The 14,589-nt window shown below is 50.5% G+C and overlaps 2 long non-coding RNA genes across 3 annotated transcripts; both read left to right on the top strand.

The window, feature by feature from the left end:
* The first annotated feature begins 119 nt into the window (after positions 1–119).
* LOC105946620 lies at positions 120–2,380 on the top strand. The gene is made up of 5 exons (XR_004221086.1): positions 120–415; positions 465–586; positions 1,221–1,316; positions 1,661–1,696; positions 2,247–2,380. It is a non-coding gene; the product is annotated as an uncharacterized LOC105946620 (long non-coding RNA).
* A 5,357-nt stretch (positions 2,381–7,737) lies between these two features.
* On the top strand, positions 7,738–9,928 carry LOC116408650. Of its 2 annotated transcripts, XR_004221113.1 has the most exons (5): positions 7,738–8,040; positions 8,090–8,211; positions 8,790–8,885; positions 9,225–9,260; positions 9,810–9,928. It is a non-coding gene; the product is annotated as an uncharacterized LOC116408650 (long non-coding RNA). The 2 variants fall into 2 exon arrangements; XR_004221112.1 differs by lacking the exon at positions 9,810–9,928 and having other exon boundaries at positions 7,739–8,040; positions 9,225–9,497.
* Positions 9,929–14,589: the final 4,661 nt, after the last annotated feature.

Below are 14,589 nucleotides of genomic sequence, written 5' to 3'. Positions count from 1 at the left end.
TGGGGCCCCCGGACCGACTTTGCCTAAACCCGTCTTTATAATTCAATCATTTGGCCCCAGGGCCAAACGATCGAATTAGCCTGGATTCTCCCGATATCGCCCACCCGTAGGTGAGAAGATCCGCTCACTTGGTGACATCGCCAAGCGAGCGGATCTGAAGGTGTATGGGGACATTAAGTCTGACGGTCATTTAAGGCGAGATTAGGGGGGAAATACATTTGCTATTATAGATCTACAGGAAATCATAACAATGTGTTCAAACGTCTAAACCCTTGTTTGGCGCTAAGGTGGGCCCTGACCAATCATCATACACTGGCACCTAAAGGGTGTTTCACCATTCAATTCACTGTTGATTCACAGCTGATGTCATAGTGGGTTCCCATGGCAACACTGATGTCTTTAGACCACCCATGTGGTCAACTCATATTGCAAAACCTTTTGCAACTAAGGGCTAAATGCTCAAGGAAGCCTGCAGCTGATGTCACAATGGGTTCCCATGGCAACACTGATGTCACAATACCAGCTGTGTGTGCGTAACCGTTACAACTTGGGGAAACACTTCAGATTGCTTTTTAGAGCAGAAACGGTAAGTTGTCCCTGCTACGGGCTCCTCCCTGTTACAATTCTAATTTGCACTCGCACCAAAATCTCACCGTTCCCATCATTTTCCCTGAGTCGGAAAATCTCACATGTTTTGATTAACTAGAAACAAATACTTTTTACTCCTAAGAAAAGACTTTTGCTCCTACCAATTAGATTTCATTTCAGTTGTTAAACGTTGCGCTCTACATTGCCCCATATCCCAGCATTTATTTCCATTAAACAAACGGGAATATGTATGTATAAATATATGGGTACCCTAATGCCCCATACACTGACCCCAATAACATATATGGGTACCCTAATGCCCCATACACTGCCCCCAATAACAGGAATATGTATGTATAAATATATGGGTACCCTAATGCCCATACACTGACCCCCAATAACAGGAATATGTATGTATAAATATATGGGTACCCTAATGCCCCATACACTGACCCCCAATAACAGGAATATGTATGTATAAATATATGGGTACCCTAACCCCCATACACTGACCCCCAATAATGGCTGCCTGGGTTTCCTTCACACACATTATTTGCTATGTTTTTACTTACTAATTGCTGTGTTTTTACTTACTAATTGCTGTGTTTTTGTTTCCTTCCATATAACGACAGTAACGACCATCTACCACAATGGCGCCCAGATTCTGTGATTGTATCCTGGACTGTGTGAGAGGTGTCTGCGCACCGTTCAGGTACAAGAAGAAGAAGGTAAGATACAGATTTACACCCGTCTCTGCACTCTCAGCTTCTATCCGTTTTTATTCTTTCCTACTCCTACAATATTAATGTGTATATGAGCCGGAATGAGCCCTTCCGTTACCTTAATTGCATATGGAAATTGGGATTCAGGTTCAGTTCGGTATTCGGCCGAAACTTTTATAAAGGACCCGGGGCATCCCTAATATAAACTCCCAGAAGCCTCCCTGGCCCATGGAAGGAACGGTTACTCTTCAATACATACTGTGCGGCATTAGTCCCTTTCTTTGTTCCCTTCGTACTTGATGGTTTGGTTCATTTGTATAAAAAACTGACGTTTTTTTTTTCCTTTTTAGCCTGGAAAGTTTGCCCATATGGAGACGGTCGTTTACGTAAGTAGAAAACACCAGATATAACTATTTGTGAGTAAATGGGCTGCTGGATCAGGGTCTGTGTGTATAGGGTACTTAGCGGCTCAGGGGGGTTGCAGGCATTGCATCGGTAGTTACTGATGGGCTTATTATTAGTTTATCATCAGTAATAGATAATAAGGCGTGGCCATGTTGCCAAGCAACCGGATCTTCTCCCGATACCCCCCACCTACGGGTGGGCAATATTGGGAGAATCCAGGCTAATTTGATTGTTTGGCCCTGGGACCAAACGATGGAATTATAACAACGGGTTTAGGCGCAGTCGGTCCGGGGGCCCCATCAACGAGCCGATGCAGTCCCTGATCCAACTGAATTTTTAAACCTGCCCAATCGAGATTTGCCCGATTTAAGGCCAGATATGGGTGGGGCAGGCCCGCCGGCAGTGCCCATACACGGGCCGATTATGATAAAATCATTTGTATCATTGTCCTTTGCGTGTGTTAGTCTGTATGTCACACATCTATTCCAAGGTTTCCAACACTAATAATGTCCTTCTTGTTTTCTTTTTTAGGTGGCAAAGGACGAATCCATAACTTTTCTCCCAACGGGGACTAGTTATTAGGATTCGTAGGTAAGTAGTTAGGTAAGTAATTAGGTTAGGCTTAAAAAAAAAAAAAAAAAAAAAAAAAAAACACCAAAAAAAAAAAAACACCAAAAAAAAAAACACCAAAAATAAAAAAACACCAAAAAAAAAAAAAAAAATTTTCAGAGGCTCAGCAGAGTCCCCTGCTGCAAGTGGGTTGGTTGTGGGTGGTGCAGCAGGGGGCCCCGCTGACAGGCCCCAACAAAAAAAACAAAACAAACCATTTTTTCATTTTTTATAACACTAATTTCATTTTTTCTTTTCTTTTTTAGCTTGTAAAGCATGAATCCATAACTTTTCTCCCAACGGGGACAAGTTATTAGGATTCTAAGGTAAATAGGTCAATTAGATTAGGAATTTTTAAAAAAAAAAGGTTAGTTCAGGAAATAAAATAAAACAAAAAACAAAAGAAAAAAATTAAACAAAAAAATAAAAGAAAACATTTTTTCAGAGGCTCAGCGGAGTCCCTGCTGCAAGTGGGTTGGTGTGGGTGGTGCAGCAGGGGGCCCCGCTGACAGGCCCCAACAAAACAAAAAAATCAAGAAAAACAACAAAAGAACAAAAAACAACAAAATAACAACATTTTTTAGTTTTTTATAACACAAATTTCTTTTTTTGATTTCTTTATAGGTTGTTAAGGATGAATCCATGACTTTTCTCCCAACGGGGACAAGTTATTAGGATTCTTAGGTAAATAGGTCAATTAGGTTAGGAACAAAAAAAAAAACAAAACAAAAAAACAGACAAAAAATAAAAAACAACAAAAAAAATTTTTTTTTGGAGGCTCAGCGGAGTCCCCTGCTGCAGTGGGTTGGTGTGGAAAGCTTAGCGGGGGCCCATGCAGTGGGTGGGTGTGGGAGGCTCAGCGGGGCCCCTGCAGTGGGTGGGTATGGGAGGCTCTGCGGGGGCAGTGGATGGGTGTGGGAGGCTCAGCAGGGGCAGTGGGTGGCTCAGGGGGGCAGTGGGTGGGTGCGGGAGGCTCAGCGGGGGCAGTGGGTGGGTGCGGGAGGCTCAGCGGGGGCAGTGGGTGGGTGCGGGAGGCTCAGCGGGGCAGGCCGGGAGCTGGGCAGTGGGTGGGTGCGGGGGCTCAGTGGGAGGCTCAGCGGGCAGGCTCAGCGGAGGCAGTGGGTGGGTGCGGGAGGCTCAGCGGAGGCAGCTCAGCGGAGGCAGTGGGTGGGAGTGGGAGGCTCAGCGGGGCAGTGGGTGCGGGAGGCTCAGTGGGGGCAGTGGGTGGGTGCGGGAGGCTCAGCGGGGGCAGTGGGTGGGAGCGGGAGTCTCAACAGGGGCAGTGGGTGGGAGTGGGAGGCTCAGCAGGGGCAGTTGGTGGGTGCGGGAGGCTCAGCGGGGGCAGTGGGTGGGTGCGGGAGGCTCAGCGGGGGCAGTGGGTGGAGTGGGAGGCTCAGCGGGGGCAGTGGGAGGCTCAGGGGGGGCTGACAGGCCCCAATAAAACAACAAAATGAATAAAACAACAAATAACAAACATCCCTGTGTGTGTGAGTCTGTAAGGCTGAATCCCATCTCACAAATAGCAATAGCATTTTACTCCCGGATATACTCCAGTATAACAACACTTTTTCACCAAATCTCCTCAAAAACTCCCCCTCGGCTTATACTCTAGTCCCTCCAGAGCCCCCTCTAGCTACCCCATTCCCGCTCCTGCTGCCCCCGCCCCCCCCGGACCCCTCAGGTACCTGCGGCTCTTAGTGCGCTCTTCTGCGCGCCGCACTAGCTCCTCCCTCGCGCCAGGCCCCACAAGTGGGTGGGGTTAGGCACAAATACAACTCAAAGGGCGGGGCAGCGGCTAAAATGTCGGGGGGTGGGGGCGAGTATAGAGAGAAAAACCAAATGTAATTAAATAAGTGCAATTGATTTCAGCAGAGACAGTTTACAGAATGGAAAGGTCTATAAAGGGGTCATTTTTATTTAAATATAGAAAACACTGTGAGTTGATTCAGCGCTGGGGGGTCTCTGAGTTTGGAATTGTTCAGAAATGCCCCGTGCCCCACTGAGCCCTGATACGGAGCTGCCACAGTGCGTAATGAAAGCCACAATATGAAGCCACAATGTGCCATAAACTGACTGGGGCCTCTGCCCTCTGGCGCCCTCTGTGCATCTTGTGCTTTTCAGCTGTAGTTTTGTAAAATGGGCTTTTTCTTTGGGGCGTGGCCATAGAGTGGGCGGGGCCTGGACATTTTTTGCAGCGTTACATGCGGCAGATGTTTTTGTCCCTCTTTCTACTTTTTACATGTTGGGAGGTTTGATTCATACGGGAAAGGCTGGGGCACTAAATATGCCCAGGAACAACATTCCCATTGGCCACGGCCTCGGCGCCAACTTGCTGAGTGCGATTCAACAGCAGCAACATGGACTGTGGGCCGACTCCCTGTCCTGCCCCCAGTAAGGGCCCTGTGCCGAGTGTGGGGCCCCTGGGTATAATAGTGTCAGACTGGCAGCAGCTTCAATTGCCCCACTGAGAGGCATTGTTTGGGCTAAAAGGTGAAGGTGGGTGTGTCTATGCCCCGACTGGCAATCTGTAAATCCTGGAAAATGCCAGGGGGGCTGTAAGGTGCCACAGACAGTCACTATTTATTGGGCTGGGGGGGGTTGATTGTGCCTCTGGGTACTGGGAATGCCAGGGGGGCTGTAAGGTGCCACAGACAGTCACTATTTATTGGGCTGGGGGGGGCTGTTTGTGCCTCTGGGTACTGGGAATGCCAGGGGGGCTGTAAGGTGCCACAGTCACTATTTATTGGGCTGGGGGGGCTGTTTGTGCCTCTGGGTACTGGGAATGCCAGGGGGGCTGTAAGGTGCCACAGACAGTCACTATTTATTGGGCTGGGGGGGCTGTTTGTGCCTCTGGGTACTGGGAATGCCAGGGGGGGGCTGTAAGGTGCCACAGACAGTCACTATTTGTTGGGCTGGGGGGGCTGTTTGTGCCTCTGGGTACTGGGAATGCCAGGGGGGGGCTGTAAGGTGCCACAGACAGTCACTATTTATTGGGCTGGGGGGGCTGTTTGTGCCTCTGGATACTGGGAAAGCCAGGGGGGCTGTAAGGTGCCACAGACAGTCACTATTTATTGGGCTGGGGGGGCTGTTTGTGCCTCTGGGTACTGGGAATGCCAGGGGGGCTGTAAGGTGCCACAGACAGTCACTATTTATTGGGCTGGGGGGGGCTGTTTGTGCCTCTGGATACTGGGAAGGCCAGGGGGGCTGTATGGTGCCACAGACAGTCACTATTTATTGGGCTGGGGGGGGGCTGTTTGTGCCTCTGGGTACTGGGAATGCCAGGGGGTGTAAGGTGCCACAGACAGTCACTATTTTTTGGGCTGGGGGGGCTGTTTGTGCCTCTGGGTACTGGGAAAGCCAGGGGGGCTGTAAGGTGCCACAGACAGTCACTATTTTTGGGCTGGGGGGGCTGTTTGTGCCTCTGGGTACTGGGAATGCCGGGGGGGGGGGCTGTAAGGTTTCACAGACATTCACTATTTATTGGGCTGGGGGGCTGTTTGTGCCTCTGGGTACTGAGAATGCCAGGGGGCTGTAAGGTGCCACAGACAGTCACTATTTATTGGGTTGGGGGGGCTGTTTGTGCCTCTGGGTACTGGGAATGCCAGGGGGGCTGTAAGGTGCCACAGACAGTCACTATTTATTGGGCTGGGGGGCTGTTTGTGCCTCTGGGTACTGGGAATGCCGGGGGGCTGTAAGGTGCCACAGACAGTCACTATTTTTTGGGGGGGGCTGTTTGTGCCTCTGGGTACTGGGAATGGGGGGCTGTAAGGTTTCACAGACAGTCACTATTTATTGGGCTGGGGGGGCTGTTTGTGCCTCTGGGTACTGGGAATGCCAGGGGGGCTGTAAGGTGTCACAGACAGTCACTATTTATTGGGTTGGGGGGGCTGTTTGTGCCTCTGGGTACTGGGAATGCCAGGGGGGCTGTAAGGTGCCACAGACAGTCACTATTTATTGGGCTGGGGGGGCTGTTTGTGCCTCTGGGTACTGGGAATGCCAGGGGGGGCTGTAAGGTGCCACAGACAGTCACTATTTATTGGGCTGGGGGGCTGTTTGTGCCTCTGGGTACTGGGAATGCCAGGGGGGCTGTAAGGTGCCACAGACAGTCACTATTTATTGGGCTGGGGGGGCTGTTTGTGCCTCTGGGTACTGGGAATGCCAGGGGGGCTGTAAGGTGCCACAGACAGTCACTATTTATTGGGCTGGGGGGCTGTTTTTGCCACTGGGTACTGGGAATGCCAGGGGGGCTGTAAGGTGCCACAGACAGTCACTATTTATTGGGCTGGGGGGATATTTGGGCCAGTACAGGGCTGGGTGGGGCCAGTTTTCTAACCCTAAGTCAAAATCACCCAGGAAACAACTGTGAAAAATTTGGGGGCCTTGGCGTAAATAGTATGAGAATGGCATCATTTTAAATTTAAACCAATGAAATTTAATTATATATATGATTGACTGTTGGTGGCTCCGCCCACTTTTTCAAACCTATAACTGCAGCCCCCCAATGACCAACCGTGAAGGGTTTGGGGGCCCCAGCGTTAATACTGTGAGAATGGCAGCAGGTGTAATGGGTTCCATGGCGAGACAGTTACTGCCACTAATAGCAGGGCCTGCTGGTATATACAGGGGGGACTTGGCCCATTGGTGTTTGTGACATTCCCAGATAAATTGCAGTTGGTCTTTGTTTTTTATATTCTGTGTTTTGTTTACTGATTTTGCCTTTTGGTTCGGAATTTCAGCAGCTCTCTGGGTTTTAGGGCCCAATTTACCCTAGCAACCAGGCAGCGGTGTGAATGTGAGACTGGAAGATAAAAAGAAAGTAATAAAAAGTAACAAGAAAGTTGGAGCCTCACGGAGCAATCGTTTTTGCTGTCAGGGTCAGTGACCCCCATTCGAAAGTTGGAAAGATGCAAAAGAGGTGGGCAAATAATTAAACAAAAAAATAGCAAATGGAAAGATGTGGCCCTGTACCCATGCGGGGGGGGGGAATGTGTGGGGGGGTTGGGTCTCTTTTAAAGGGGAACTAAAGCCAATTTCATTCCATTTGCATCAGCCTGGGGGCCAGTTAGGGTTAGCTTTGCAGGGATTGTCTATTTGTTCCCTTGGTACTCATGGAAACTAAAGGTGCCCATACACGGGCCGATTCTAGCTGCCGATATGGGTCCCTTAGATTCGCCAGCTAATCGGCCGTGTATGGGCACTGCCGGCGGGCCTGCCCCACCCATATCTGGCCTGAAATCGCCCAGATCTTGATTGGGCAGGTTTAAAAATCTAGTCAGATTGGGGACTGCATCGGCTCGTTGATGGGGCCCCCGGACCGACTTTGCCTAAACCCGTCTTTATAATTCAATCATTTGGCCCCAGGGCCAAACGATCGAATTAGCCTGGATTCTCCCGATATCGCCCACCCGTAGGTGAGAAGATCCGCTCACTTGGTGACATCGCCAAGCGAGCGGATCTGAAGGTGTATGGGGACATTAAGTCTGACGGTCATTTAAGGCGAGATTAGGGGGGAAATACATTTGCTATTATAGATCTACAGGAAATCATAACAATGTGTTCAAACGTCTAAACCCTTGTTTGGCGCTAAGGTGGGCCCTGACCAATCATCATACACTGGCACCTAAAGGGTGTTTCACCATTCAATTCACTGTTGATTCACAGCTGATGTCATAGTGGGTTCCCATGGCAACACTGATGTCTTTAGACCACCCATGTGGTCAACTCATATTGCAAAACCTTTTGCAACTAAGGGCTAAATGCTCAAGGAAGCCTGCAGCTGATGTCACAATGGGTTCCCATGGCAACACTGATGTCACAATACCAGCTGTGTGTGCGTAACCGTTACAACTTGGGGAAACACTTCAGATTGCTTTTTAGAGCAGAAACGGTAAGTTGTCCCTGCTACGGGCTCCTCCCTGTTACAATTCTAATTTGCACTCGCACCAAAATCTCACCGTTCCCATCATTTTCCCTGAGTCGGAAAATCTCACATGTTTTGATTAACTAGAAACAAATACTTTTTACTCCTAAGAAAAGACTTTTGCTCCTACCAATTAGATTTCATTTCAGTTGTTAAACGTTGCGCTCTACATTGCCCCATATCCCAGCATTTATTTCCATTAAACAAACGGGAATATGTATGTATAAATATATGGGTACCCTAATGCCCCATACACTGACCCCCAATAACAGGAATATGTATGTATAAATATATGGGTACCCTAATGCCCCATACACTGACCCCCAATAACAGGAATATGTATGTATAAATATATGGGTACCCTAATGCCCCATACACTGACCCCCAATAATGGCTGCCTGGGTTTCCTTCACACACATTATTTGCTATGTTTTTACTTACTAATTGCTGTGTTTTTACTTACTAATTGCTATGTTTTTACTTACTAATTGCTGTGTTTTTACTTACTAATTGCTGTGTTTTTGTTTCCTTCCATATAACGACAGTAACGACCATCTACCACAATGGCGCCCAGATTCTGTGATTGTATCCTGGACTGTGTGAGAGGTGTCTGCGCACCGTTCAGGTACAAGAAGAAGAAGGTAAGATACAGATTTACACCCGTCTCTGCACTCTCAGCTTCTATCCGTTTTTATTCTTTCCTACTCCTACAATATTAATGTGTATATGAGCCGGAATGAGCCCTTCCGTTACCTTAATTGCATATGGAAATTGGGATTCAGGTTCGGTATTCGGCCGAAACTTTTATAAAGGACCCGGGGCATCCCTAATATAAACTCCCAGAAGCCTCCCTGGCCCATGGAAGGAACGGTTACTCTTCAATACATACTGTGCGGCATTAGTCCCTTTCTTTGTTCCCTTCGTACTTGATGGTTTGGTTCATTTGTATAAAAAACTGACGTTTTTTTTTTCCTTTTTAGCCTGGAAAGTTTGCCCATATGGAGACGGTCGTTTACGTAAGTAGAAAACACCAGATATAACTATTTGTGAGTAAATGGGCTGCTGGATCAGGGTCTGTGTGTATAGGGTACTTAGCGGCTCAGGGGGGGTTGCAGGCATTGCATCGGTAGTTACTGATGGGCTTATTATTAGTTTATCATCAGTAATAGATAATAAGGCGTGGCCATGTTGCCAAGCAACCGGATCTTCTCCCGATACCCCCCACCTACGGGTGGGCAATATTGGGAGAATCCAGGCTAATTTGATTGTTTGGCCCTGGGACCAAACGATGGAATTATAACAACGGGTTTAGGCGCAGTCGGTCCGGGGGCCCCATCAACGAGCCGATGCAGTCCCTGATCCGACTGAATTTTTAAACCTGCCCAATCGAGATTTGCCCGATTTAAGGCCAGATATGGGTGGGGCAGGCCCGCCGGCAGTGCCCATACACGGGCCGATTATGATAAAATCATTTGTATCATTGTCCTTTGCGTGTGTTAGTCTGTATGTTACACATCTATTCCAAGGTTTCCAACACTAATAATGTCCTTCTTGTTTTTTTTTAGATGGCAAAGGACGAATCCATAACTTTTCTCCCAACGGGGACTAGTTATTAGGATTCGTAGGTAAGTAGTTAGGTAAGTAATTAGGTTAGGCTTAAAAAAAAAAAAAAAAAAAAAAAAAACACCAAAAAAAAAAAAACACCAAAAAAAAAAACACCAAAAATAAAAAAACACCAAAAAAAAAAAAAAAATTTTCAGAGGCTCAGCAGAGTCCCCTGCTGCAAGTGGGTTGGTTGTGGGTGGTGCAGCAGGGGGCCCCGCTGACAGGCCCCAACAAAAAAAACAAAACAAACCATTTTTTCATTTTTTATAACACTAATTTCATTTTTTCTTTTCTTTTTTAGCTTGTAAAGCATGAATCCATAACTTTTCTCCCAACGGGGACAAGTTATTAGGATTCTAAGGTAAATAGGTCAATTAGATTAGGAATTTTTAAAAAAAAAGGTTAGTTCAGGAAATAAAATAAAACAAAAAACAAAAGAAAAAAATTAAACAAAAAAATAAAAGAAAACATTTTTTTCAGAGGCTCAGCGGAGTCCCTGCTGCAAGTGGGTTGGTGTGGGTGGTGCAGCAGGGGGCCCCGCTGACAGGCCCCAACAAAACAAAAAATCAAGAAAAACAACAAAAGAACAAAAAACAACAAAATAACAACATTTTTTAGTTTTTTATAACACAAATTTCTTTTTTTGATTTCTTTATAGGTTGTTAAGGATGAATCCATGACTTTTCTCCCAACGGGGACAAGTTATTAGGATTCTTAGGTAAATAGGTCAATTAGGTTAGGAACAAAAAAAAAAACAAAACAAAAAAACAGACAAAAAAATAAAAAACAACAAAAAAAATTTTTTTTTGGAGGCTCAGCGGAGTCCCCTGCTGCAGTGGGTTGGTGTGGAAAGCTTAGCGGGGGCCCATGCAGTGGGTGGGTGTGGGAGGCTCAGCGGGCCCTGCAGTGGGTGGGTATGGGAGGCTCTGCGGGGGCAGTGGATGGGTGTGGGAGGCTCAGCAGGGGCAGTGGTGGCTCAGGGGGCAGTGGGTGGGGGCAGTGGGTGGGTGCGGGAGGCTCAGCGGGGGCAGTGGGTGGGTGCGGGAGGCTCAGCGGGGGCAGTGGGTGGAGGGAGGCTCAGCGGGGGCAGTGGGTGGGTGCGGGAGGCGCGGAGGCTCAGCGGGGCAGTGGTGGGTGCGGGAGGCTCAGCGGAGGCAGTGGGTGGGTGCGGGAGGCTCAGCGGGGGCAGTGGGTGCGGGAGGCTCAGTGGGGGCAGTGGGTGGGTGCGGGAGGCTCAGCGGGGGCAGTGGGTGGGAGCGGGAGTCTCAACAGGGGCAGTGGGTGGGAGTGGGAGGCTCAGCAGGGGCAGTTGGTGGGTGCGGGAGGCTCAGCGGGGGCAGTGGGTGGGTGCGGGAGGCTCAGCGGGGGCAGTGGGTGGGAGTGGGAGGCTCAGCGGGGGCAGTGGGAGGCTCAGGGGGGGCTGACAGGCCCCAATAAAACAACAAAATGAAAAAACAACAAATAACAAACATCCCTGTGTGTGTGAGTCTGTAAGGCTGAATCCGGGGGGGGGGGGGGGGGGCTGTAAGGTTTCACAGACATTCACTATTTATTGGGCTGGGGGGGCTGTTTGTGCCTCTGGGTACTCTGAAGAATGCCAGGGGGGCTGTAAGGTGCCACAGACAGTCACTATTTATTGGGTTGGGGGGCTGTTTGTGCCTCTGGGTACTGGGAATGCCAGGGGGGCTGTAAGGTGCCACAGACAGTCACTATTTATTGGGCTGGGGGGGCTGTTTGTGCCTCTGGGTACTGGGAATGCCGGGGGCTGTAAGGTGCCACAGACAGTCACTATTTTTTGGGCTGGGGGGGCTGTTTGTGCCTCTGGGTACTGGGAATGCCGGGGGGGGGGGCTGTAAGGTTTCACAGACAGTCACTATTTATTGGGCTGGGGGGGCTGTTTGTGCCTCTGGGTACTGGGAATGCCAGGGGGGCTGTAAGGTGTCACAGACAGTCACTATTTATTGGGTTGGGGGGGCTGTTTGTGCCTCTGGGTACTGGGAATGCCAGGGGGGCTGTAAGGTGCCACAGACAGTCACTATTTATTGGGCTGGGGGGGCTGTTTGTGCCTCTGGGTACTGGGAATGCCAGGGGGGGGCTGTAAGGTGCCACAGACAGTCACTATTTATTGGGCTGGGGGGGCTGTTTGTGCCTCTGGGTACTGGAATGCCGGGGGGCTCTAAGGTGCCACAGACAGTCACTATTTATTGGGCTGGGGGGGGCTGTTTGTGCCTCTGGGTACTGGGAATGCCGGGGGGGCTGTAAGGTGCCACAGACAGTCACTATTTATTGGGCTGGGGGGGCTGTTTGTGCCTCTGGGTACTGGGAATGCCAGGGGGGCTGTAAGGTGTCACAGACAGTCACTATTTATTGGGGGGGCTGTTTGTGCCTCTGGGTACTGGGAATGCCAGGGGGGCTGTAAGGTGCCACAGACAGTCACTATTTATTGGCTGGGGGGCTGTTTGTGCCTCTGGGTACTGGGAATGCCAGGGGGGCTGTAAGGTGCCACAGACAGTCACTATTTATTGGGCTGGGGGGGCTGTTTGTGCCTCTGGGTACTGGGAATGCCAGGGGGGCTGTAAGGTGCCACAGACAGTCACTATTTATTGGGCTGGGGGGGCTGTTTGTGCCTCTGGGTACTGGGAATGCCAGGGGGGGGGCTGTAAGGTGCCACAGACAGTCACTATTTATTGGGCTGGGGGGGCTGTTTGTGCCTCTGGGTACTGGGAATGCCGGGGGGGCTCTAAGGTGCCACAGACAGTCACTATTTATTGGGATGGGGGGGCTGTTTGTGCCTCTGGGTACTGGGAATACCAGGGGGGCTGTAAGGTGCCACAGACAGTCACTAATTATTGGGCTGGGGGGCTGTTTGTGCCTCTGGGTACTGGGAATGCCAGGGGGGCTGTAAGGTGCCACAGACAGTCACTATTTATTGGGATGGGGGGGCTGTTTGTGCCTCTGGGTACTGGGAATACCAGGGGGGCTGTAAGGTGCCACAGACAGTCACTAATTATTGGGCTGGGGGGCTGTTTGTGCCTCTGGGTACTGGGAATGCCAGGGGGGCTGTAAGGTGCCACAGACAGTGGGTACTGGGAATGCCAGGGGGCTGTAAGGTGCCACAGACAGTCACTATTTATTGGGCTGGGGGGGGGGCTGTTTGTTCCTCTGGGTACTGGGAATGCCGGGGGGGCTGTAAGGTGCCACAGACAGTCACTATTTATTGGGCTGGGGGGGGTTGATTGTGCCTCTGGGTACTGGGAATGCCAGGGGGGCTGTAAGGTGCCACAGACAGTCACTATTTATTGGGCTGGGGGGCTGTTTGTGCCTCTGGGTACTGGGAATGCCAGGGGGGCTGTAAGGTGCCACAGACAGTCACTATTTATTGGGCTGGGGGGCTGTTTGTGCCTCTGGGTACTGGGAATGCCAGGGGGGCTGTAAGGTGCCACAGACAGTCACTATTTATTGGGCTGGGGGGGGCTGTTTGTGCCTCTGGGTACTGGGAATGCCAGGGGGTCTGTAAGGTGCCACAGTCACTATTTATTGGGCTGGGGGGGGCTGTTTGTGCCTCTGGGTACTGGGAATGCCAGGGGGGCTGTAAGGTGCCACAGACAGTCACTATTTATTGGGCTGGGGGGGCTGTTTGTGCCTCTGGGTACTGGGAATGCCAGGGGGGCTGTAAGGTGCCACAGACAGTCACTATTTATTGGGCTGGGGGGCTGTTTGTGCCTCTGGGTACTGGGAATGCCAGGGGGGCTGTAAGGTGCCACAGACAGTCACTATTTATTGGGCTGGGGGGCTGTTTGTGCCTCTGGGTACTGGGAATGCCGGGGGCTGTAAGGTGCCACAGACAGTCACTATTTATTGGGCTGGGGGGCTGTTTGTGCCTCTGGGTACTGGGAATGCCAGGGGGGCTGTAAGGTGCCACAGACAGTCACTATTTATTGGGCTGGGGGGCTGTTTGTGCCTCTGGGTACTGGGAATGCCAGGGGGGCTGTAAGGTGCCACAGACAGTCACTATTTATTGGGCTGGGGGGGCTGTTTGTGCCTCTGGGTACTGGGAATGCCAGGGGGGCTGTAAGGTGCCACAGACAGTCACTATTTATTGGGCTGGGGGGCTGTTTGTGCCTCTGGGTACTGGGAATGCCAGGGGGGCTGTAAGGTGCCACAGACAGTCACTATTTATTGGGCTGGGGGGGCTGTTTGTGCCTCTGGGTACTGGGAATGCCAGGGGGGGCTGTAAGGTGCCACAGACAGTCACTATTTATTGGGCTGGGGGGGCTGTTTGTGCCTCTGGGTACTGGGAATGCCAGGGGGGCTGTAAGGTGCCACAGACAGTCACTATTTATTGGGCTGGGGGGCTGTTTGTGCCTCTGGGTACTGGGAATGCCAGGGGGGCTGTAAGGTGCCACAGACAGTCACTATTTATTGGGCTGGGGGGCTGTTTGTGCCTCTGGGTACTGGGAATGCCGGGGGGCTGTAAGGTGCCACAGACAGTCACTATTTATTGGGCTGGGGGGCTGTTTGTGCCTCTGGGTACTGGGAATGCCAGGGGGGGCTGTAAGGTGCCACAGACAGTGACTATTTATTGGGCTGGGGGGGGCTGTTTGTGCCTCTGGGTACTGGGAATGCCAGGGGGGCTGTAAGGTGCCACAGACAGTGACTATTTATTGGGCTGGGGGGGGCTGTTTGTGCCTCTGGGTACTGGGAATGCCAGGGGGGCTGTAAGGTGCCACAGACAGTCAC

The sequence above is a fragment of the Xenopus tropicalis genome, chromosome 2, assembly GCF_000004195.4.
Source record: "Xenopus tropicalis strain Nigerian chromosome 2, UCB_Xtro_10.0, whole genome shotgun sequence".
In the NCBI taxonomy this organism is placed as follows: Eukaryota; Metazoa; Chordata; class Amphibia; order Anura; family Pipidae; genus Xenopus; species Xenopus tropicalis.
This window is presented reverse-complemented; position numbering and strand designations above follow the sequence as displayed.